Source organism: Phyllobates terribilis, unplaced genomic scaffold, assembly GCF_046119375.1.
Source record: "Phyllobates terribilis strain yellow unplaced genomic scaffold, ASM4611937v1 Scaffold_66__1_contigs__length_7565176, whole genome shotgun sequence".
Taxonomy (NCBI): domain Eukaryota; kingdom Metazoa; phylum Chordata; class Amphibia; order Anura; family Dendrobatidae; genus Phyllobates; species Phyllobates terribilis.
In genome coordinates, this window is record NW_027362826.1 from 1,527,679 (window position 1) to 1,552,436 (window position 24,758).

General features: G+C 47.8%; 1 long non-coding RNA gene across 1 annotated transcript; it reads left to right on the forward strand.

Moving 5' to 3' along the window:
- The first annotated feature begins 581 nt into the window (after positions 1-581).
- LOC141193544 (uncharacterized) lies at positions 582-12,306 on the forward strand. The gene is made up of 4 exons (XR_012266457.1): positions 582-649; positions 8,141-8,247; positions 11,730-11,914; positions 12,206-12,306. It is a non-coding gene; the product is annotated as an uncharacterized lncRNA (long non-coding RNA).
- Positions 12,307-24,758: the final 12,452 nt, after the last annotated feature.

Genomic DNA, 24,758 nt, shown 5'->3' on the forward strand with positions numbered 1-24,758 from the left:
CCCAGGATAAATCATCATTATTATACTACTGGAAACTCCATTAATGGATTGTCTGGGATTAATAACTCGAGCCCCTTCTTTAAGAAAAAACAGTCCCTAACTGGTCACAGGATAAATGTGGGATTTCAGGTCACCCATTTACTGCAATGTAGCTGGCAATGCCACCCAGCGGATCTAAGCAAGTCCCGGGGCCACAACAATATACAGCCAGTGCCCGAGTATAGGATGGAAGATTAAAAAAAAATCTTCAAAAATGTATTTAGTGTGAGGCATACATCAAAAATACATGCAATGCTTTTCCTGACAACACTGAGTTTTATAATGTGGAAAAAATCGTTTAAATAAACACTGTGTGAACATAACCCTAACTGCATTGTGACTGTGTATATACATATATAAGCTGCCCCTCCCCCACCATGTGAGCATTCTCAGCGTGTACTGACCAATTCTGTCCACCAGGTGGCAACAGCAGGAAATTACATCGATGAGACAAGCACTGCATGACAGCCCCGCCCCAATCTGTCCTATATCAGACACGCCCCCTACCAACGCCCCGCCTCCGCTGCCATGACAACCGAATTATTTAATGGCAGAAAGAGAGACCTTATATGAGCAGAGAAGTAGCGGCCGGAGCGCGGGGTCCGCACAGGTGAGCGCCCCCATAACACAGTGTATGTACTGCACGTCAGCTCTATGGCAGACTGTCACCTGTGCTGGATCCAGTACGTGTTATTTATATCTGTGCAGAGACACAGAGGACGCAGCGGGGCCCTGTCGCCAGATATATATATATATATGTGTGTGTGTATATACAGTATATATGTGTATGTATATGCTGTATTACTGTATATATGTGTGTGTGTGTGGGGATATACAGTATATATATGTGTATGTATATGCTGTATTACTGTATATATGCGTGTATATATGTACTAGCTATTGAACCCGTTCTACGCCCGGGTGGCGAGCATTTTTATTGGTATATGGTCTCCCATCCTGGTATTTGTGCTGCCCCCATCCTATTGTGGTATGCATGGTCCCTCCACCCCCCAATCCTGGTATACATGGCACACCTCATTCCCCAATCATGGTATGTATGGTCCCCTCACCCCCCAACCCTGGTATGCATGACACACCTCACCCCCCAATCATGGTATGTATGGTCCCCTCACCCCCCAATCCTAGTATGCATGGCACACCTCATTCCCCAATCCTGGTATGCATGGTCCCCTCACCTCCCAATCCTGGTATACATGGCACCCCTCACCCCCCAATCCTGGTATGCATGGCACCCCTCACCCCCAATCCTGGTATGCATGGCACCCCTCATTCCCCAATCCTGGTATGCATGGCACCCCTCATTCCCCAATCCTGGTATGCATGGCACCCCTCATTCCCCAATCCTGGTATACATGGCACCCATCACCCCCCAATCCTGGTATGCATGGTCCCCTCACCCCCCAATCCTGGTATACATGGCACCCCTCATTCTCCAATCCTGGTATGCATGGCACCCCTCACCCCCAATCCTGGTATACATGGCACCCCTCATCCCCCAATCCTGGTATACATGGTCCCCTCACCCCTCAATTCTGGTATACATGGCATCTCTCATTCCCCAATCCTGGTATACATGGCACCCCTCACCCCCTAATTCTGGTATGCATGGTCCCCTCACCCCCCAATCCTGGTATGTATGGTCCCCTCACCCCCCAATTCTGGTATACATGGCATCCCTCATTCCCCAATCATGGTATGCATGGTCACCTCACCTCCCAATCCTGGTATACATGGCACCCCTCACCCCCCAATCCTGGTATGCATGGCACCCCTCACCCCCAATCCTGGTATACTTGGCACCCCTCATTCCCCAATCCTGGTATGCATGGCACCCCTCACCCCCAATCCTGGTATGCATGGCACCCCTCATTCCCCAATCCTGGTATGCATGGCACCCCTCATTCCCCAATCCTGGTATGCATGGCACCCCTCATTCCCCAATCCTGGTATGCATGGCACCCCTCATCCCCAATCCTGGTATGCATGGTCCCCCCCCCAATTCTGGTATACATGGCACCCCTCAGCCCCAATCCTGGTATGCATGGTCCCCTCACCCCCCAATTCTGGTATACATGGTACCCCTCACCCCCAATCCTGGTATGCATGGTACCCCCTCATCCCTATTCTGGTATCTATGGTACCCCCTCACATCCCCAATCCTGGTATGCATGGTACCCCTCATCCCTATCCTGATATGCATGGCACCCCTCACCCCCAATCCTGTTATGCATGGCACCCCTCACCCCCAATCCTGTTATGCATGGTCCCCTCACCCCCAATCCTGTTATGCATGGTCCCCTTACCCCCCAATCCTGGTATGCATGGCACCCCTCACCCCCCAATCCTGGTATGGATAGTCCCCTCACCCGCCAATCCTGGTATGTATGGTCCTCTCGCCCCCCAATCCTGGTATGTATGGCACCCCTCACCCCCCAATCCTGGTATGTATGGCACCCCTCACCCCCCAATCCTGGTATGTATGGCACCCCTCATCCCTATCATGCTACACACACATACAAGAAAATAAACACTTATACTCACCTTTCTTCCCTGTGCTCCAGCGCTGTTTCCCGTTCTGCTGGAGGCCGGGGGAGGAGTGCGGCGCCGAAGTACGCGTGTGCTCATACCACGTTGTCCGGCTCCATTTTGCTGAAGACACATTGCAAATGTGTCTTCAGTAAAATGGCGCCGGATAGCGCTATGCGCATGTGCCGATTTCAATGCCTCCCTCTTCCCCCGGACTCTGGACCGAACAGAGGCGCCGCGGTAGCGCTCATCCCGGTCAGGTAAGTATGTAAGTATGGCGCCAGAGATCGCGGTATGTGTTCAGTGTATACGCATACCTCGATCTCCAGCACCATACACTCCTCTTACCTGTAACGGCTCCATGCGTTCTTCAGTCTGGAGCCAGACTGTGCAGGCGTGTCGCACTAGCGCAGACTATAAAGGCTTCAGACAGAGGGACGCTTGTAGCGTTATATTATAGATACTCTATATGTATGTATATATATATATATGTATACTGTATATGTGTATATGCATACTGTATGTATATATACAGTACAGACCAAAAGTTTGGACACAACCTCTTATTTAAAGATTTTTCTGTATTTTCATGATTATGAAAATTGTACTTTCACATTGAAGGCATCAAAAGTATGAATTAACACATGTGGAATTATATACTTAACAAAAAAGTGTGAAACAACTGAAAATATGTCTTATATTCTAGGTTCTTCAAAGTAGCCACCTTTTGCTTTGATGACTGCTTTGCACACTCTTGGCATTCTCTTGATGAGTTTCAAGAGGTAGTCACCGGAAATGGTCTTCCAACAATCTTGAAGGAGTTCCCAGAGATGCTTAGCACTTGTTGGCCCTTTTGCCTTCACTCTGCGGTCCAGTTCCATCTGGATTGGGTTCAGGTCTGGTGACTGTGGAGGCCAGGTAGCACCCCATCAGTCTCCTTCTTGGTCAAATAGCCCTTACACATCCTGGAGGTGTGTTTGGGGTCATTGTCCTGTTGAAAAATAAATGATGGTCCAGCTAAGCGCAAACAGGATGGAATAGCATGCTTCTGCGAGATGCTGTGGTAGCCATGCTGGTTCAGTATGCCTTCAATTTTGAATAAATCCCCAACAGTGTCACCAGCAAAGCACCCCCACACTATCACACCTCCTCCTCCATGCTTCACGGTGGGAACCAGGCATGTAGAGTCCATCCGTTCACCTTTTCTGCGTCGCACAAAGACACGGTGGTTGGAACCAAAGATCTCAAATTTGGACTCATCAGACCAAAGCACAGATTTCCACTGGTCTAATGTTCATTCCTTGTGTTCTTTAGCCCAAACAAGTCTCTTCTGCTTGCTGCCTGTCCTTAGCAGTGGTTTCCTAGCAGCTATTAAACCATGAAGGCCTGCTGCACAAAGTCTCCTCTTAACAGTTGTTAAAGAGATGTGTCTGCTGCTAGAACTCTGTGTGGCATTGACCTGGTCTCTAATCTGAGCTGCTGTTAACCTGCGATTTCTGAGGCTGGTGACTCGGATAGACTTATCCTCAGAAGCAGAGGTGACTCTTGGTCTTCCTTTCCTGGGGCGGTCCTCATGTGAGCCAGTTTCTTTGTAGCGCTTGATGGTTTTTGCAACTGCATTTGGGGACACTTTCAAAGTTTTCCCAATTTTTCGGACTGACAGACCTTCATTTCTTAAAGTAATGATGGCCACTAGTTTTTCTTTACTTAGAATTTGTATTATGGCAAGAAAAAAACAGCTAACAGTCAATTCAGTAGGACTATCAGTTGTGAATCCACCAGACTTCTGCACAACACAACTGATGGTCCCAACCCCATTTATAAGGCAAGAAATCCCACTTATTAAACCTGACAGGGCATACCTGTGAAGTGAAAACCATTTCCGGTGACTACCTCTTGAAGCTCATCAAGAGAATGCCAAGAGTGTGCAAAGCAGTCATCAAAGCAAAAGGTGGCTACTTTGAAGAACCTAGAATATAAGACATATTTTCAGTTGTTTCACACTTTTTTGTTAAGTATATAATTATACATGTGTTAATTCATAGTTTTGATGCCTTCAGTGTGAATGTACAATTTTCAAAGACATGAAAATACAGAAAAATCTTCAAATGAGAAGGTGTGTCCAAACTTTTGGTCTGTACTGTATATGTATACTGTATATGGGTGTGTATATATGTATACTGTATATGGGTGTGTATATGTATACTGTATATGGGTGTGTATATATGTATACTGTATGTGTGTGTATATATATGTATACTGTATATGTGTGTGTATATCTATACTGTGTATATATGTATACTGTATATGGGTGTGTATATATGTATACTGTATATAGGTGTATATATATGTATACTGTAGATGTGTGTATATGTATACTGTATATGGGTGTATATATGTATGCTGTATGTGTGTGTATATATATATGTACAGTGGTGGCCAAAAGTATTGGCACCCCTGCAATTCTGTCAGATAATACTCAGTTTCTTCCTGAAAATGATTGCAATCACAAATTCTTTGGTATTATTATCTTCATTTAATTTGCTTGCAAGGAAAAACACAAAAGAGAATGAAGCAAAAATAAAATCATTGATCATTTCACACAAAACTCCAAAAATGGGCCGGACAAAAGTATTGGCACCCTCAGCCTAATACTTGGTTGCACAACCTTTAGCCAAAATAACTGCGAACAACCGCTTCCGGTAACCATCAATGAGTTTCTTACAATGCTCTGCTGGAATTGTAGACCATTCTTCTTTGGCAAACTTGTAGTGAGCTGGCCGTCTCTGGCTGTTCTGTGATAATTGATATAGAGCCTGTTACAGAAGTGATTACACAGGATGATGTTGCCACCTTGTGGCCAGAGGTTGCACCTGCGCAGGGTGTGATGACAGAGAAAAAGACTGAGCCTCCTGTGTCCCGCCCTAGAGAGTCACGTGACCAAAGTGGGAAGCAGGAAAAAGCGCGCGCAGAGTCTGCTGTGGTCTGTGAAAAGAGCCAGGACGGTGTGCAGGCCCTCGTGTGTGGCGCAGGAGAGACTCTCAACGTGATTTCTTCTATCTGACACCATATCCTCGGAGCCTTCCCCAGCTCCTGCACTGCTGAAGGATTCAGCTGTTACACTCCCTGCTACTGGAGTGTGGACTACATAAGGGGACCCACCAGAGCTTCTATCCGGATCAGAGAGACTGTAAGCGGGACCTCTGGCGAGAGGCCGAAGTATCCCTTCCTTTGTTTCCGCGAATTCTGCTGTTCCTGTTTTTTTTTCCGGCTGGGACGCCTTCCTGCAAAGACAGACAGGCCTGCGACGGGGGACACATCCTTCTGGAGTAAAGGACTGGTAACGTGTGAGTAGGGACAGTGAGGGTCAGCTTATCAGTACACGTTATTACTGTGCATATTTACGGTTGTCATTTATTGTTTTTTTTTCTTTGCTGTGTTAAAAATGTATGCGAGTAAAGATACGGTTGTCAAGATAGAGTCTGTGTGTGGGGATCTTGCTGGGCCAGATCATAGATACCAATGCGCGGCCTTGCCCGCGGTCACTTCAAACTGCTCCAGGTCCCTGATATTTGAAGGGAGCCTTCTCCAAACTGCCATTTTGCGATCTCTCCACAGGTGTTCTATGGGATTCAGGTCTGGACTCATTGCTGGCCACCTTAGAAGTCTCCAGTGCTTTCTCTAAAACCATTTTATAGTGCTTTTGGAAGTGTGTTTTGGGTCATTGTCCTGCTGGAAGACCCATGACCTCTGAGGGAAACCCATCTTTCTCACACTGGGCCCTACATTATGCTGCAAAATTTGTTGGTAGTCTTCAGACTTCATAATGCCATGCACACGGTCAAGCAGTCCAGTGCCAGAGGCAGCAAAGCAACCCCAAAACATCAGGGAACCTCCGCCATGTTTGACTGTAGGGACCGTGTTCTTTTCTTTGAATGCCTCTTTTTTTTTCCTGTACACTCTATGTTGATGCTTTTTCCCAAAAAGCTCTACTTTTGTCTCATCTGACCAGAGAACATTCTTCCAAAACGTTTTAGGCTTTCTCAGGTAAGTTTTGGCAAACTCCAGCCTGGCTTTTTTATGTCTCGGGGTAAGAAGTGGGGTCTTCCTGGGTATCCTACCATACAGTCCCTTTTCATTCAGATGCCAACGGATAGTATGGGTTGACACTGCTGTACCCTCGGACTGCAGGGCAGCTTGAACTTGTTTGGATGTTAGTCGAGGTTCTTTATCCACCGTCCGCACAATCTTGCGTTGAAATCTCTCGTCAATTTTTTTTTCCGTCCACATCTAGGGAGGTTAGCCACAGTGCCATGGGCTTTACACTTCTTGATGACACTGCGCACGGAAGACACAGGAACATTCAGGTCTTTGGAGATGGACTTGTAGCCTTGAGATTGCTCATGCTTCCTCACAATTTGGTTTCTCAAGTCCTCAGACAGTTCTTTGGTCTTCTTTCTTTTCTCCATGCTCAATGTGGTACACACAAGGACACAGGACAGAGGCTGAGTCAACTTTAATCCATGTTAACTGGCTGCAAGTGTGATTTAGCTATTGCCAACACCTGTTAGGTGCCACAGGTAAGTTACAGGTGCTGTTAATTACACGAATTAGAGAAGCATCACATGATTTTTCAAAGGGTGCCAATACTTTTGTCCACCCCCTTTTTTAGGTTTGGTGTGGAATTATATCCAATCTGGCTTTAGGACAATTCTTTTTGTGTTTTTTTCATTGAAGACAAATTAAATGAAGAGAATAATACCAAAGAATTTATGATTGCAATCATTTTCAGGAAGAAATTGAGCATTATCTGACAGAATTGCAGGGGTGCCAATACTTTTGGCCAGCACTGTATACTGTATATGGGCGTGTGTATATATATATGTATACTGGTATGTGTGTGTATATGTGTGTATATATGTGTATATATGTATACTGTATATGTGTGTATATATGTATACTGTATATGTGTGTATATATGTATACTGTATATGGGTGTGTATATATATATATATATACAGTATATGGGTGTGTATATATATATATACTGTATACTGGGTGTGTATATATGTATACTGTATAAGTGTGTATATATATGTATACTGTATATGGGTGTATATATATGTATACTGGTATATGTGTGTATATATGTATACTGTATATGGGTGTATATATGCATACTGTATATGTGTGTATATATGTATACTGTATATGTGTGTATATATGTATACTGTATATGTGTGTATATATATGTATACTGTATATGGGTGTGTATATGTATACTGTATATGTGTGTATATATATGTATACTGTATATGGGTGTGTATATATGTATACTGTATATGTGTGTATATGTATACTGTATATGGGTGGATATATACAGTACAGACCAAAAGTTTGGACACACCTTCTCATTTAAAGCTTTTTCTGTATTTTCATGACTATGAAAATTGTACATTCACACTGAAGGCATCAAAACTATGAATTAACACATGTGGAATTATATACTTAACAAAAAAGTGTGAAACAACTGAAAATATGTCTTATATTCTAGGTTCTTCAAAGTAGCCACCTTTTGCTTTGATGACTGCTTTGCACACTCTTGGCATTCTCTTGATGAGCTTCTAGAGGTAGTCACCGGAAATGGTCTTCACTTCACAGGTGTGCCCTGTCAGGTTTAATATGATAAAGTGCTTTATTCTTTGTCAGGTCCAGGGGTCCTGTAGCATGTGAATCCCTGAGGAACAGCGGATCCTTGGCTTGTGCCAAGACAGAAGAAAAGTTGCTGAACACTTGGTACCCCAACGTGATCAATCTATTTGCCAATCAAGATGCCCTGCAGTTGATTAATGCGGACAAATTGGATTCCTTTTATAACTGCGTCTCGACTAGCGGGGTGCCTCAAGGGTCTGTCTTGGGCCCTATATTATTTAATATACTTATTAATGATCTAGTGGAAGGGTTGCATAGTAAAATAGCAATATTTGCAGATGATACTAAACTTTGTAACGTAGTTAATACAGATGAGGATAGGGCACAGCTACAGGAGGATTTAGATAAATTGGGGAGTTGGGCCAAAAAATGGCAAATGGGGTTCAATGCCGATAAATGTAAGGTCATGCACATGGGAAAGAAAAACAGCAGTCACCCATACATATTAAATGGGAAACCGTTGGGGAAATCTGACATGGAGAAGGACCTGGGCGTCTTGGTTAACAGCAAATTAAATTGGAGTGCCCAGTGTCAGGCAGCAGCTGTGAAGGCAAATAGAGTCATGGCATGCATCAGAAGAGGAATAGGGGCATATGATGAGAACATTGTTCTTCCTCTGTATAAAGCGCTGGTAAGGCCGCACTTAGAATATTGTGCACAGTTCTGGGCTCCGGTACTCAGGAAAGACATATTGGAGCTAGAGAGGGTACAAAGGAGGGCGACTAAGGTAATAAAGGGAATGGAGGGACTAGAATACCCAGAGAGGTTGTCCAAATTAGGCCTATTTACGTTGGAAAAGAGAAGGCTTAGGGGAGACCTCATAAACATGTATAAATACATCAGGGGGCTGTACAGAGATCTCTCCCATGACCTGTTTATACCAAGGATGGTGACAAAGACGAGGGGGCACACTATGCGTCTGGAGGAAAGGAGGTTCCTGCACCAGCATAGAAGGGGATTCTTTACGGTCAGAGCTGTGAGACTCTGGAATTCTCTGGGAGAGGAAGTGGTGATGTCCAACTCACTTAATGAGTTCAAGAGAGGACTGGACGCCTTTCTTGAGAACAATAAAATTACATCTTATGCTTAGTGATAGTTAATTAATCCAGGGATTTAATCTGACTGCCAGATTGGAGTCGGGAAGTGAATTTTTCCTCAATGATGTAAATTGGCCTATACCGCATGGTTTTTTTTTGCCTTCCCCTGGATCAACGCTGCGGAATAGCTGCAGTGTACAAGAAATAGGCTGAACTGGATGGACGCTTGTCTTTTTTCGGCCTTTTAAACTATGTAACTATGTAACACTTATGTCCAAGCAGGTAAAGGCGGCTGCAAGATCCGTGATATATAAGGATTCATGTTCATTATTGTATCTCTGGATCAGACATAGACTCAGAGTGATACAACTAAATAGACCCTATAGGGGTAAAGTTGGCATATCCGGGGGGAAATATATCCCAGATTTGCCAAACTGAGCCAACTCATGAAACACATGGGTACATAGGAGAAGAAAGAGTTAATTGGCGTAAAAAATATAAATTTTTATTCCATCAAGTTAAAAAACGTACATAGTAAAAAGAGAAATGACATAATACGGATAGTATAAAGACACTAATTAGATTACCAATGTAGCAAGATATGTTACAAAGTATACATATATGGTCACGCATATGGTCACAGTGGGACATGAGCAATATAGATAATATAGCATAAGGTTAGTATATCAAGACAATCCAATGAGTGTAATAATATATCAAAAAGTAATCCATAAGTATTCCATAGTCATTGGATTTACACTTGCCATATGCATCAGGTATCCATCTAAATAATGCTCCTGCCCACAAATAATCAGATACATGTCACATAAAACATTTTTTAAGGTAGTCTCTTACCACAAAGAGTGCCAAAAAGGAGGGTAAAGTGCATAAAGGAGCGCACAGTGGCAGAGTGGTATTCCCATCTCATATATGTATGGCACTTCCACAGTCTGAGGACGCACATTCGGCTGAAGTATATTGCTGCGCAGGGACATGCCGGGTCCCTGAGCTGCAATGCATGCCGCCAGCCAATCAAAGGCCAGTAGCTGATGTCGGCGTGCCAGTCACGAGCGACGCATGGAAGTGACGTCATGCGCTGCCCTTGCCGGCACACTGAAATCAGCTACAGAAGAAGACGCCGCATGTCGTGGGAGCGCAGGAAGGTAAGAAGAATCATTTATTTTTGTTTATTTAATGTATTACAAAAGAACAACAGAACATTATACCAGGAAAGGGCCAAGGATGGGGAGCATTAGACAAGGAAGGGGCTCAGGGTGGGGAGAATTAGACAAGGAAGGGGCCCAGGATGGGGAGCATTATATAAAAAAGGGGCCCAGGATGGGGAACATTATACAAGGAAAGGGCCCAGGATAGGGAGCATTATACCAGAATGGGGGTCATTATACCATGACATGGGCCAGGATGAAGGACATTACACCAGGAAGGGCACAAGGATGGAGGTCATTATACCAGAATGGGGCCTAGGATGGGGGACAGGATACCAGGATGGAGGACATTGTTATAGGATGGGGGACATTGTACCAGGATTGGGGACATTGTTACAGGAAGGGGCCAGGATGGGGGACATTATTACAGTAAGAGGCCCAGGACCAAGGACATTATACCAGGAAGGAGCCCAGGATTGGGACGTTATTGCTGAAAGGGGCTCAGGATGGGGGGTATTATACACAGAAGGTGGATATTATAACAGGAAGAGGCCCAGGATCGGGGATATTATAACAGGAAGGGGCGCAGGATGGGGAACATTATACCAGGAAGGGGCCTAGAATGAGAGACATTATTATAGGATGGGGCTACAATGGGAAACATCCAAGGCAGGGACGAACACGCGCATCATTATCGGATCTAGAATGCTATAAGGGCCCATACATCTGACCAACATGCTGGTGGGGGCCCAGGTCCAAATTTTGCACATCTGCAGGAACATGGCATATGGCTTAACAGTATGTCATATGTTGGGAAGGGGTTAAGCTACAGCACATTACATAGCCTCTTGCAGCTATATCAATGGAAAAATTAAAAAATGTATGGCTTTTTGAAGAAGGGAAGGAAAAAATGCAAAACAAAAAATTATCCGGTCCTGAAGGGATTAAGGAGTTCCCACCCACAGTAAATGTTGTCACTCAGCTTAAAATCTTCACTTGCTTATTAGCAGAAGCTAAGGTTTCATTAGGATCTCCGAGGCTAAAGTTACATGCGGCTCCAGCTTACATGTAAAGGGGATGGTATCAAGGAGTCTCGCCAAACTTTCCCTACAAATGTCCAACAATTCAGAATTCATATCCATTGATAATTTATCTTCTAAAATGATAGCATTTTTTTTCTATCCTTTTCATTTTATGTGTAATTAACTTTTTGCTCTCCTCCTTTAAGCAATGGGAGGAACGACTGATAAGGATCCAGGAAACCATTGATGAATGGCTGAAGGTGCCGACCCAGTGGCTTTAATCTTCTCTTCTGAGGACATCATGCAGCAAATGCCTGAAGAAGGACGCTTATTCCAGACTGTGGACAGAAACTGGAGAGAGATCATGAAACATTGCGTTAAAGACCCGAAGGTAAATGGATGCTTCATGGTGGACTGATACAAGAAAGCACGGTCATCTTGCATCCAGGATTGATGTTTTCCAAGAGTCCGTGTCCTGATGCTTCCATCACAAGGATCCCGGGTTATGGGGCTCCGCACTGCCTGGACTCCAGCCTCCCGCATCTTCTATTTTCTATCCAAATAGGTTCTAATTTTTCTTTTAATATAAACTATTGGCACAATAGTCAATGAATGTGACCTTTTTTCAGTCTCTATAACTATGTAATGGAATCTTACTTATGGGCTATCTACTTTGTTTTAGGTTTTAAGCGCCACTTCTCTGACCGGACTTCTGGAGAAACTTCAGGACAGCAATGTGCTTCTGGATAAAATCATGAAAGGGCTGGAGAAGAAGAGGCTTTTTTCCCACCGTATAGTCGTTTCACTTGTTGCAATGATTGTATATATTCCTTAAATATTTTTTTTTCTTATTTAAACGCATTGAAATCATTTTTGTAATTGGATTTCATTAATAATTTTGCACTGTTTGCCTTCTATTGGCTCTGTGTTGCGCTGGCTATTGGACTTATTTTTAATCTGTCTTTTTTCAGCTCCTCTTAGCCGATTTATGACCACAGATCACATCAAAGCTGAATGTGCAGGAAACAAAAAGCCTAACGGTGCAACATTTTTAATGAAACTGAATTGTCGCAAATACTCGCAATTAAATGGGTATTCCCATCTCCAAGATCCTATCCCAATATGTAGTAGGCGTAGTAATAATAATAATATTAGCAAATACCTCCAATTAGAAGTGTAGTATAGTTCTTCTGATTCACTATGTCGCTTTCCCCATGTGCAAGGCATTGCAGTAGCTTCGGTATCCATGGTTACGACCACTCATATAGTGACAGTTATTTGCTAGTGGTCGTAACCTAAGCTACTGCAATGCCCTGCACATGGGGTAAGCGACAAAACAAATCAGAAGAACTATACTAAACTTCTAATTGGAGGTATTTGCTAATATTATTATTATTACGCATACTACATATTGGGGTAGAATCCTGGAGATGGGAATACACATTTCAGTTAAATAAAAAAAAGTTCCCAAAGCTGGATAGCCCCTTTAAGCTAACCATACGCATGACATATGAGATACCCGTGGTCTGAATGGTTATTTGGCTATTTCTCCTGACTCCCACCTATTCTGCTGATTTAATGGGGAGAGAGGAGAAAGTCGGTACTGGACACCTCCGGCAGCGGGTTATCTCCCCTGAGAACCAAAAGACCGGGTATTGAAATCCCATCTGCCCTATCCTTCTGGCCCTGACATCCTCTATCGGGGGAGAGTCAGGAGACCCCCATACACATCAGTGGGTAGGCCGGTCCTGCTGCAATCGTCAGGTTTAAACTATTTTAATCCAATGTGTATGGGGACTGAATCTTTACTTTAAAGCTTTGCTTTTCTATTTTCTCACATAGACACTAATACAAATGGCGCCTGACCCAATACTTTAATGACATCTTTATCATATTGTGCATTTTCGCTTTAGCTTTTTCTTCCTGTCCAACGATGAAATGCTAGAAATTCTCTCTGAGACTAAAGACCCTCTGCGGGTCCAACCACATCTAAAGAAGGGCTTTGAAGGCATCGCAAAGCTGGAGTTCCTTCCTAACCTGGACATCAAAGCCATGTACAGCACCGAGGGGGAACGCGTAGAGCTCATCCAGACCATCTCCACCTCCGAGGCTCGGGGGGCCGTGGAGAAGTGGCTCATCCAAGGGGAAGATGTCATGTTAAGGAGCGTGCATGATGTTATTGCTCGGTTACGAATGGTACGGATCTACCTACAGACCAAAAGCATTAATTGGAACTAATCTAGTCTATATATATAATCGTCTTATCCCGTCTGTCTGTCTGTCTGTGTGTCTGTCTGTCCAGGAAATCCCGCGTCGCTCATTGGTCCGGCAGCGGCCAATCAGCGCCGGGGGATTTCTAAAAAAAGATGGCGGCCGTTAGCGGCTCATCTGCGGGACGGAGCTGAGCGGCGATGCAGCCGGGAGATGACCGGCGCAAGGCGCTCATCTCCCGGCCGGCAACAGCAGAAGGAACCCGACCGACGGACCCATCTGCGGGATGGAGATGCAGCCGGTAGCAGCGGAAGGACCGCCGGCGTCGCTGACCTCCATGCGGAAGGGAGGACCGGGGAGCGGCGCTGCGGGTCGGGATACTTCTGCTGTGAGCGCCCGCTATGTCCCGGGTTCTCGCAGCGGAAGTAGCCGCACAGGCAGCGCCGCTCCCCGGTCCTCACCAAGACGATTCGATGATTGATCGCGGTCTTCGGACCCGACCAATCACTGATCTTAGCGCAAAACTTAAACACCGCTGTGCTGATTGGTCGCCGACGCTGCCCGCGACCAATCACCGATCTTGGCTCCACATTTAAACACCGCTGTGGTGATTGGTCGCGGCCGATATTTAAATTTGGCGCCAAAATCGGTGATTGGTCGCGGCCGATATTTCAATTTGGCGCCCAAATCGGTGATTGGTCGCGGTCAGCGTCCGCGACCAATCAGCACAATAGTGTTTAACTTTGGCGCCAAGATCAGTCATTGGTCGCGGGCCAAGACAGCGACCAATCACCGATTTGTGCGGCACTTTTAAATAGCGTCCGTGACCAATTGGATGTCAGCGCCACTCCTCGGTCCTCCCTTCACACCCTAGCCGCATGGATGTCAGCGCCGCTCCCCGGTCCTCCCTTCACACCCTAACCGCATGGATGTCAGCGGCGCTGCCTGTGCGGATACTTCCGCTCCGAAAACCCGGGACATGAGCGGGCGCTCGCAGCAGAAGTATCTGGACTCGCAGCGCCGCTCCCCGGTCCTCCCTTCACACCCTAGCCGCTGATGTCCCCACAGTATCCGCATGGTCTTACAAAGGTCCGGACATTTGTGTTAAAAATCGCTGATTGGTCGCGGGCGCTGCCCGCGACCAATCACCGATTTGGGCGCCAAATTTAAATATCAGCCGCGACCAATCAGCACAGCGGTGTTTAAATGTGGAGCCAAGATCGGTGATTGGTCGCGGCCGATATTTAAATTTGGCGCCCAAATCGGTCATTGGTCGCGGGCAGCGCCAGCGACCAATCAGCGATTTTTAACACAAATGTCCGGACCTTTGTAACACCATGCGGATACTGTGGGGACATCAGCGGCTAGGGTGTGAAGGGAGGACCGGGGAGCGGCGCTGCGGGTCGGGATACTTCTGCTCCGAGCGCCCGCTCATGTCCCGGGTTCTCGGAGCGGAAGTATCCGCACAGGCAGCGCCGCTGACATCCATGCGGCTAGGGTGTGAAGGGAGGAACGGGGAGCGGCGCTGACATCCAATTGGTCGCGGACGCTATTTAAAAGTGCCGCACAAATCGGTGATTGGTCGCGGTCTTGGCCCACAACCAATCACGGATCTTGCCGCAAAAGTTAAACACTACGGTGCTGATTGGTCGCGGCCGCTGACAGCGACCAATCACCGATTTGGGCGCCACATTCAAATATCGGCCGCGACCAATCACCGATCTTGGCTCCACATTTAAACACCGCTGTGCGGATTGGTCGCGGACGCTATTTAAATGTGGCACCAAAATCGGTGATTGGTCGCGCCCAGCGTCGGCGACCAATCAGCACAGCGGTGTTTAAATGTGGAGCCAAGATCGGTGATTGGTCGCGGCCGATATTTGAATGTGGCGCCCAAATCGGTGATTGGTCGCTGTCAGCGTCCGCGACCAATTAGCACCGTAGTGTTTAACTTTGGCCGCAAGATCAGTGATTGGTTGCGGGCCAAGTCGGCGACCAATCACCGATTTGTGCGGCACATTTAAATAGCGGCCGCGACCAATTGGATGTCAGCGCCGCTCCCCGTTGCTCCCTTCACGCCCTAGCCGCATGGATGTCAGCGCCGCTGCCTGTGCGGATACTTCCGCTCCGAGAACCCGGGACATGAGCGGGCGCTCGCAGCAGAAGTATCCCGACCCGCAGCGCCGCTCCCCGGTCCTCCCTTCACACCCTAGCCGCTGATGTCCCCACAGTATCCGCATGGTGTTACAAAGGTCCGGACATTTGTGTTAAAAATCGCTGATTGGTCGCTGACGCTGCCGCCGACCAATCACCGATTTAGGCGCCAAATTTAAATATCGGCCGCGACCAATCACCGATCTTGGCTCAACATTTAAACACCGCTGTACTGATTGGTCGCGGACGCTATTTAAATGTGCCTCCAAAATTGGTGATTGGTCGCGCACAGCGTCGGCGACCAATCAGCACAGCGGTGTTTGAATTTGCCGCCAAGATCGGTGATTGGTCGCGGCCAGCGCCAGCGACCAATCAGCGATTTTTAACACAGATGTCCTGACCTTTGTAACACCATGCGGATACTGTGGGGACATCAGTGGCTAGGGTGTGAAGGGAGGACCGGGGAGCGGCGCTGCGAGTCCGGATACTTCTGCTGCGAGCGCCCGCTCATGTCCCGGGTTCTTGCAGCGGAACTATCCGCACAGGCAGCGGCGCTGACATCCATGCGGCTAGGGTGTGAAGGGAGGACCGGGGAGCGGCGCTGACATCCAATTGGTCGCGGCCGCTATTTAAATTTAAATGTGGCGCCAAAATCGGTGATTGGTTGCGCCCAGCGTCGGCGACCAATCAGCACAGCGGTGTTTAAATGTGGAGCCAAGATCGGTGATTGGTCGCGGCCGATATTTAAAATTGGCGCCCAAATCGGTGATTGGTCGCGGGCAGCGCCAGCGACCAATCAGCGATTTTGAACACAAATGTCCGGACCTTTGTAACACCCTGCGGATACTGTGGGGACATCAGCGGCTAGGGTGTGAAGGGAGGACCGGGGAGCGGCGCTGCGGGTCAGGATACTTCTGCTCCGAGCGCCCGCTCATGTCCCGGGTTCTCGCAGCGGAAGTAGCCGCACAGGCAGGGGCGCTCCCCTGTCCTCTCTAATACGATTCCGCTCCCCGCTCCTCACCAATACGATTCGCTGATTGGTCGCGCTCTCCACACCCGACCAATCAGTGATCTTGGCGCTAAAGTTAAACACCGCTCTGCTGATTGGTCGCGTCCGCTGCCCGCAACCAATCACCGATTTGGGCGCCACATTTAAATAGCGGCCGCGACCATTCACCGATCTTGCCGCCACATTTAAACACTGCTGTGCTGATTGGACGCGGACGCCGGACGCGTCCAATCAACGAGATTGGCGCCAAATTTAAGCAACGCTCTGCTGATTGATCGCGGTCGCTGGCCGAGATCAATCAGCAGTATTGGCGCAAAATTTAAACAACGCTCTGCTGATTGGTCGCGGTTATCGGCCGTGACCAGTCAGCAGTATTGGCGCCAAATTTAAACCTCACTCTGCTGATTGGTCGCAACCACCGGCCGCGACCAATCTGCGTTTTTGGTGCCAAATTTAAACAACGCTCTGCTGATTGGTCACGGTCGCCGGCCGAGACCAATCAGCAGCATTGGGGCCAAATGTAAACCCCGCTGTGCTGATTGGTCGCGGTCGCCGGCAAAGACTCATCAGCGATTTTGGTGCCAAATTTAAACACCGCACTGCTGATTGGTCGCGGCCGCCAGCCGCGACCAATCAGCGAGATTGGCGCCAAATTTAAACGCCGCTCTGCTGATTGGTCGCGGCCGCCATCCGCGACCAATCAGCGAGATTGGCGCCAAATTTAAACAACGCTCTGCTGATTGTTCGCTGTCGCCGGCCTCGACCAATCAGCGATTTTGGCGCCAAATTTAAAGAATGCTCTGCTGTTTGGTCGCGGCCGGCGACCAATCTGTGATTTTGGCGCCGAATTTAAACCCCGCTCTGCATCGCTCTGCTGATTGGTCGCGGTCGGCGGCCATGACCAGTCAGCAGTATTGGCGCCAAATTTAAACACCGCTCGGCTGATTGGTCGCGACTAATCAGCGATTTTGGTGCCAAATTTAAACACGCTCTCCAGTCCTCACTAACACGGTTCGCTGATTGGTCGCGGCCGCCGCCCGCGACCAATCATCGATATAGCCGCCAAATTTAAACACCGCTTTGCTGATTGGTCGCGGTTGCCGAACGCGACCAATCAGCGATTTTGGCGCCAAATTTAAACACAGCTCTGCTGATTGCACCCGGTCGGCCGCATACCTATTCTAGAATACCCGATGCATTAGAATCGGGCCACCATCTAGTTCTTTTATATTTGTATAAGATTATTTGGCGGCAGTGAATGATTTGTGGATGATGTATCTCTTGCAATAGAGCCAGGTAGCAGATCTTCTACCTGCAATCGGTAGAAATGAATTTGCTAGATAATACTAGTAAGGTTGTCCCTCTCTTAAATGCTTCTGTCAACGTAATTTAACTTTGTTTTTTAAAAGGCATACCCTGCGACTGCAAGAAAAGACTGGGTGAGGGAATGGCCGGGACAGGTCGTGCTCTGTGTGTCTCATGTTCTGGACAAGTGAAGTGCATGAAGCTATCGGCAGTGGCCCGGAGGTACGGCATAAGCTCCTTTACTGATCAAGGTTGCTTCACTATAAACAGTCATGGCCGGAAGTGTTGGCACCCTTGAAGTTGTTCCAGAAAATGAAGTATTTTTCCATAAAAAATTGCATGTGTATTTTCTGTTATACACATGTTTATTTCCTTTGTATGTATTGGAACAACACAAAAAAAGGCAAATTGGATATAATTTCACACAAAACCCCATAAATGGGTCGGACAAAATTGTTGGCATCTTTCCAAAATTGTGGGTAAACAATTTTGTTTCAAGCATGTGATGCTCGTTCAAAGTCACCTGTGGCAAGTAAAAGGTGCGGGCAATATGAAAATCACACCTGAAACCTGATACAAAGGGGAAAAGTTGACTCAGTCTTTGCGTTGTTACGTGCCACACTAAGCAGGGAGAACAGAAAGAGGAGAAGAGAACTGTCTGAGGACTTGAGAACCAAAATTGTTGACTAATATCTTCTTTTTGTGTTGTTCCAATATACACAAATGAAATAAACATGTGAACAACAAAACGTGTAATTGTAATAATTTTCTGGGAGAAATACATATATATACATTCATAGACAGACTTCATGAGTTCTCCTGCTAATAGACTGTCATACCCAGAGACGCAGCTTATAGGAGTTTCCAGGGGGGGATATACCATTGGTGCAACAGAGGTAAGGGGACCCACATTCACATCCAAAGATGCAAGCAGCTTATTTCACAGTACGTTATTAGACTGCAAAGAGCCCATGTAGTGTTCTTGCCCAGGGGTCTTCTCCTGGGGGTTGCAGTTGTACAGCGGCTCAATATCTTGAAGGTACCCAAAAGGCTCCATAGTATTGTTGGGATTTTGCATTGATTCATGCATCTTGTCTAGAGATGCGCAACTAAATTTGCAGGACCTTGGTCTAAGAGAGCAGGTTAGTAGTCTGTGGCTGTTGGATGGGAGCCTTGCTAACCGCCTCTTACATGCCGGCATCCCTGGCTCCTCTTTTGATTAGCCGGCCAGGCGTGATGTCATTTGTGCCTCACACCACAACTATGACATCGACATCAAAAGAGGAGCCGGAGATGCCGGTTCACGGGGCTCCGGTCCTGCGGCCGTGGAATACTGACCGGACTGTTGGACCAGAGTCCTGCAAATCCATTCACTCATCTCTACTCTCGTCATATCTACCAATAAGGGAAGACATTGTATGGGATTTCCCATAATACCAGCATAAAATGAATCCATCTGCATTGAGTTTTCCATGCTGTTTGTAGCAGGGTTTTATAGAGGTACATCTGGGTATTTGGAGCAATTTGCGAGGAGGCAAATTGTCCCAGCAGACTCGCAGCACATTGGGGGCTCTCGTCACCATAGAGGGGCACGCTCGTGACGTGGTCAGGGAAATGATCGAAACAGGTTTGTGCAAACATCATGGCTGGCAGCAAACTTTCCAATACCATGTTCTATTTATTATACACTACATGGAGAAAGGTATTGTGCCCCCTCCACATTACACCTACAGGGGCTTTTATGGCCTCCTATTCTAATCCATATCCAGGATGTTAATATGGAGTCCGTCCCTCTACAGATATCACAGCTCAATATGCCGAGCACCTTCATACATTTCACCATATTCCTATGTTCTTTCCATATCTATGTTATGTTCCCCCCTCTTTTCTTTGAGTTTTCATAGGACACAATTGATCTTGTCACAGTAAAGCAATCTTGGGGTGTACTTACAATGACGTCTATGGGGCAGTAGTCATTTCTGCATATTGAGATGGTGGTCCCTATATAGGAATGTTTTGGCATCTGTATGTGTCGGCATCCCCTGTATATGACTCATTGCCACAATTGATCTTCTTTATAGTCAGTGGTTTGGATGGCCTAGGTGCGGTTTGTAATATTTTCTATCAATGGTGTGTGCGCCCTCCTCTGTGCAGTGTCGTTCTATAACCATGGATGGACTAATAAAGGGGTTTTATGTCAATTCCTTTAATGACCTTTTGTTCGGTTTCTTTGTAGGTATTATGTCATTCTCCGAGTGGTCAGCCATTCTAAGCCTGAGCAGACATATGGCAATGTAATTGATGTGTGCCTGACATTGTTCTTCCCTATGTGGCGGTGACATATTTATGCTGCCATTCTCCAGTATTTGTTCTAATTAATCATCCTAAAGGTGTTTAGTGGGGTTGAGGTTGAGAACGTGTGGGAAACAGTTCTGCTCTTCTATTCCCTTAGGGTTGGAAGCTACAATTGTTTAAAATGTGTAACATACCTGGCGGCGTCCTTGCATAGTGGTCCATCTCCCACTGTGCAAGAGCGCGCACTTGATCTCCTGTCCAGAATGTCTCTCTGGCTTCCCTCCATGCTGTCTGTTTGTGTCTGTTTCTGCTGCTTAAGGGCGGCGCCCGATCACTTCCTGCTTTTTGTACCTGCTGTGGGTCACACCTCTTGTGCGTCCTCAGCCTATTGCTGTCTGTCACCTGGTATATAGCTCAGCTGCGCCCATCTATCCCTGCCTGAGCATAGTGTTTCTTTCAGTGTGTGCTTGCACTCTGAAGGTGCCAGGTCCCGTTCTGTGTTCTCTTGTCTGCCTATCCTGGAGGCTGTATTTCCAGGCCTGTCTGAACACGCTCCTAGCCTGTTCCTCCTGCCTTCTAGGGGCCGATTACCTAGACCTGTTCCTGTATCTTGTCTGACCTGTCTGAACACGCTCCTAGCCTGTTCCTCCTGCCTTCTAGGGGCCGATTACCTAGACCTGTTCCTGTATCTTGTCTGTCCTGTCTGAACACGCTCCTTGCCTGTTCGTCCTGCCTCTCTGGGGGCCGTATTCCCAGACCCGCTCCTGTATCCCGCTGCAGTGTCGGTCTCCTCCGTACACTCAGTTCCAGTCTGAACTCTCTCCTATCCTTTACCTGTTTTGCCTCTATGTCCGTTCCCTTCCTTTTTCTGCAGAGTCTGAACTCGTACCTAACTCCTGCTTGTTGTCTCTGTACTCCCGTTTGTGAGTTTGTGGTCCACTCGCTACTTCACTGCAAGTACCCTGTGGGTGTCTGGCTCTGCCTTTCCCTTCCTGTCTGTTCCGTGTGTACAGAGCCCTGTCCCCCCTACTCAGCCTAGCCTGCTCTGACTCCTTTGCTCACCGCTCTGGCGGTTCTAGCCTGCTCTGACTCCTTTGCTCACCGCTCCGGCGGTTCTAGCCTGCTCTGACTCCTTTGCTCACTGCTCCGGTGGTTCTAGCCTGCTCTGACTCCTTGCTCACCGCTCCGGCGGTTCTAGTCTGCTCTGACCCCTTTGCTTACCACTCCGGCGGTTCTAGCCTGCTCTGCTTCTGCCCGCTGCTCCGGCAGTCCTGTCCTGCCCTGCTTCTGCCCGCTGCTCCGGCAGTCCTGTCCTGCCCTGCTTCTGCCCGCTGCTCCGGCAGTCCTGTCCTGCCCTGCTTCTGCCCGCTGCTCCGGCAGTCCTGTCCTGCCCTGCTTGTGCCCGCTGCTCCGGCAGTCCTGTCCTGCCCTGCTTGTGCTCGCTCCTCCTGCAGCCCTGTCCTGCTCTGTTCTTGCCCACCGCTTCGGGCGTTCCCTCTCTGCTGTGGTTGTCTACCGCATCTGCGGTTCTGTGACCCAGTCTGTACTGGGTCTTAACCTTTCTGTGCTCCAGCCCGTCCTTTCGGCCAGTACCTCCCTGCCTGCATACTCGCCTGTATCCACCCATCTGCATACCTGCCGTGTTTGCTTATATCCACCAGTCTGTGCCAGCCTAACCTGCCTGTTCCTGAGTCCCAGTGTGTACTGGGTCCTATCCCGCCTGTGTTCCTACCTGCTAGTGCCTCCCTGTCTGCACTCTAGCTGTGCTTGCCTGTACCCCTCTACCTGTATTGTTCCTGAGTCCCAGTGTGTACTGGGTCCTATCCCGCCTGTGTTCCTACCTGCTAGTGCCTCCCTGTCTGCACTCTAGCTGCACTTGCCTTTACCCGCCTGCCTGCATACCAGTCGTGCCTGCCTATACCCTCCAGTCTGTGCGCCAGCCTAACCAGCCTGATCCAGTAATCCCTGTGTGGGTCAACCCCCGTGTCCGGAGTTTGACCTGGAGTAGCACCTGGTCCCTCTGCCCGGTTTCTCCCTGGTGCACTGGCGTCGTATGCCGTCGTGCCATCTTGGTCGGATCGGCCAGATACTTAGTCACGCCCCTCCAGGCACTCTCCGGTTCATGGTCCAGTGGAATCACTACAATCACACGCACACGCCGCTCAGCCCGGACGTGTGCATAACAAAATGTCTTGTGCTGAAGCATTAAGATATCTTTTCACTGGAACTAAGGGGCCTAGACCACCCCCTAAAAACAAGGCCATACCTCCACCACCAAACTGCCCAGCGGGCACAATGCAGTTAATAGGGTAACGTTCTCCTGGCATTCACCAAATCCAGACTCGTCCATCAGATGCCAGATAGAGAAGTGTGATCCGTCACTGCACAGAACAGGTCTCCTCCAGAGTCCTGTGGTGGCGGCTTCACACCACTCCATCCGACGCTCGGCATCGTGCTTGGTGATGTAAGGCTGCATGCAGCTGCTCGGCCATAAAGCTCCAGGCGGGGGCGCAGTGTTTGTGGTGATGTTGTTACCAAAGTAGATCTGGACTCTGCAGTTATGGAGTCAGGAGAGCGTTCTGCCCTCTGCTCCTCAGCACTCAGTGACCCCGCTCTGTAATGTTCTGGGGTCTCCTGAGTTGCTGCAGTTCCTTCCACTCCTTAATAATATCACTCACATGTGATGGGGGAAGATTTAGGAGGGAAGAAATGTAATATCCAGACTTGTTACCCCGGTGGCTCCTATTACAGGACCGCGCTGGTATCAGAGGGCTCTGCACCACCAGCCATTCTGTCATATGTTAGTAACAGCACACCGCATGGGAGGGCGGATGTTATACACCGGGGGGCGTGGGGATTGATGTTATACACTGGTGGGGGGCGAGAGTCTTAATGTTATACAAGGCCGAGGGGCCAGATGTTATACCCTAGGGGTACGAGGGGCTAGATGTTATACAAGTCCGAGGGCTGGATGTTATACACTGAGGAGCAAGGGGACGGATATTATATACCGGGGTGAGGGGACGGATATTATACACCGGGGGCGTGGGGATTGATGTTATACACTGGTGGGGGGCGAGAGTCTTAATGTTATACAAGGCCGAGGGGCCAGATGTTATACCCTAGGGGTACGAGGGGCTAGATGTTATACAAGTCCGAGGGCTGGATGTTATACACTGAGGAGCAAGGGGACGGATATTATACACCGGGGGGGCGAGAGGCCGGATGTTATACACCAGGGGGAGGGAGCGAGGGGACAGATGTTATACACCGGGGGGAGGGAGCGAGGGGACAGATGTTATACACCGGGGCTGGGGGCCGGATGTTATACCCTGGGGGCCAGATGTTATGCAATGGAGCGCTTGGGGTTGGATGTTATACAGTGGGGTTGAGGGGATGGATTTTATACACTGGAGGGGGGGCGAGGGGAGAGATGTTATACTAAACTAGGGGCGAGGGGTGGATGTTATACACCGGGGGAGGCGAGAGGCCGGATTTTATAAACTGGGGGCTGAGAGTCCGGATGTTATACACCGTGGGCAATGGGACTAAATGAAAAAAGCAGAATTTGGTGACTAGGAGTTTTGTCCTATAATGTATGTGCATTTGCCTTCCCTTTAGAAACTCTCCCTTGTGATTCTGCAGTGTCTTAGAGGTTGACTATCTTTTCCTACATTCCTCAGGAGTTTCTCATGAACAGACTTCCGGTGGCTTGCCCAACTCCGCTATTACTGGGAGAATGAGAATGCGAGAGTGCGAATCATCAACTGCAATGTGAAGTCCGCCTATGAGTACCTGGGCAGCTCCCCACGCCTGGTCATCACTCCGCTCACTGACCGATGCTAGCGGACTCTGCTATGATGTGATGGGTTATGCTCAGAAATGTTTTTGACTTTTGTATGATGCATGAAACTTATTAGCAATTATTATTGATATTTCATACCAGTTCTTTCATGTTTCATTGGTAGATCGGTGCTTTTTATCTAAATCTTGGTGGAGCTCCAGAAGGTCCGGCCGGCACAGGAAAAACTGAGACCACCAAAGATTTGGCCAAGGCGCTGGCCGTGCAGTGTGTGGTCTTTAACTGCTCTGATGGTTTGGACTACATAGCAATGTGAAAGGTACATACAATGTTAAGCTGCTCCATTGCAGATAATAAACTGACTCCATCCGATGTTCTGCTGACATCTTTTGATTATATAGTACAGACCAAAAGTTTGGACACACATTCTCATTTAAAGATTTTCCTGTATTTTCATGA